Below are 1703 nucleotides of genomic sequence, written 5' to 3'. Positions count from 1 at the left end.
AACCACTGTCTTCCTTGCTGAGGGCAGACTTTTCTCCTACTTTCCGTTGAATAACCACACATATGGGTACTTACCACACATATGGCTGTGAAGATGAGTGGCTCCCAGACCTTTCAGTTATCAATCTGTCACAAGCGCACAGTGGTATCTCGTGACATGATGATCCCCGAAATGTCTAGGGTCTGTGCATCCTTGACCCAAAATTTCTGTATCGCCCATGACACCTACAGACTTCTTAGAGAATTATGTTTGACAAAGGAACAAAACATGGCAGAGACTTTGAAAAGCAGAGAAAGTAAAAACGTCAGCTCTAATGCCACCATCCTCAAGCAGCAAGTATGTTTCCTTTTGCAGGTCCCTATTCTGCCCCCCTTTCCTAACTGTCGTGTAATCTTCGTGTGATTTAGAGTGCCTGATCTTTAAAAACTTGGTATCATAGCATTTCCCAGGTTTCTACATAGTCTTTTTAATCATTTGTAACGACTGAAAAAGTTTCCATTGAGTATTTGACTAGATGACATGACACCCTATAGTTAAACATTCAGTTTGTGTCCTTAAGATTAATTTGGTTGAATCTACAGAAAATATCAAATATGGGGCAGAAATCTAAAATAAACCTCAATCACTTTTTTTTTTTTTTTGGTCTGTGCATGTCAATTTGTACACGGGGTGATTTACAGGCACTATTTAGTAATCCTTGGACCCATCTCCGGCCCCACCCAGGAAGTGTTCAGTATATGGGCAAAGCTCATCATCAGACTGGTTAGTTTCACCTCAAAGTTCTCTAACCAAACACACTACCCCAACCCCACTTCTTGCTCCAGCCATGTTTGTGTAGACGGTTCTTATGAACAGGTAGTGCTGTAAGGAGTGGGGCACAGGGTGTGGGCAAGAGGCCTGCTGCCCAGAGGCCAGCCTCAGCCAAATCCATAGCCTCCAGAAGTTTCCTTGGCGGCCTTACCCTAGTTACCTCTCACGGTTGTTAAGTAGAAAAAACGGAACACATTTGGAAAAGTGTATAAAGAAGCTAAGATGGTGGGATTCTTGTGATTCTGATTCTCAGGGGTTTGGGGCCAGGCCTTTAAAGGGATAATGGTCTGGTGTGGATAGCAGGTGGGGGTGGGGTGGAGCGGGGTAGGAATGGGGAGCAGGTGAGGGGAATGCCCCGGAAGAATCCTACTTCAAAGCAATCAAGAGTGTCAGTAGAGGCCCTGTTCTCAGCTCCGAAGCCAGCCCAGCGCCACCTTTCCAAACTCCCACCAGTTGCTCCCAAGATAGAACTCAGTAGTATTAAACTCCAAAGACTGAGCGACCACAGGAAATGGAAGTCTTTAGGGCTCTTCCTTAACATCTCAATCTACTCTCCCCACAGGGGCCAAGCCTTTTGAACTTGCCAAAGAGCTTAATGGTGGAGTTGGGGGCAGGGTGTGCAATGGTGACAGATCAGTGAAGTGTTGTGAAAGAGTTCGTGGCCCCTTGTTCATTTACTGAGCAGTAACTCACCGGTGGGGATGAGAGAGGTGTAGGGTGGCAGGGAAAGACACACTTGCTATAACTGGTGTCTACGGCTCTATGTGACATGTGAGAGGAATGTAACAATCCTCAGTGGAAACGCATATTCAAAGTTCTAGGGTTATGAGGTTAAGTGATACTGCAGGCCAATGGGGAAACAGATTTCTAAAAATTAATGCAAACTTAGCCTT

Source organism: Orycteropus afer, unplaced genomic scaffold (genome assembly GCF_000298275.1).
Source record: "Orycteropus afer afer isolate SDZICR_OR568_19922 unplaced genomic scaffold, OryAfe1.0 scaffold00287, whole genome shotgun sequence".
Lineage (NCBI taxonomy): Eukaryota > Metazoa > Chordata > Mammalia > Tubulidentata > Orycteropodidae > Orycteropus > Orycteropus afer.
This window is presented reverse-complemented; position numbering follows the sequence as displayed.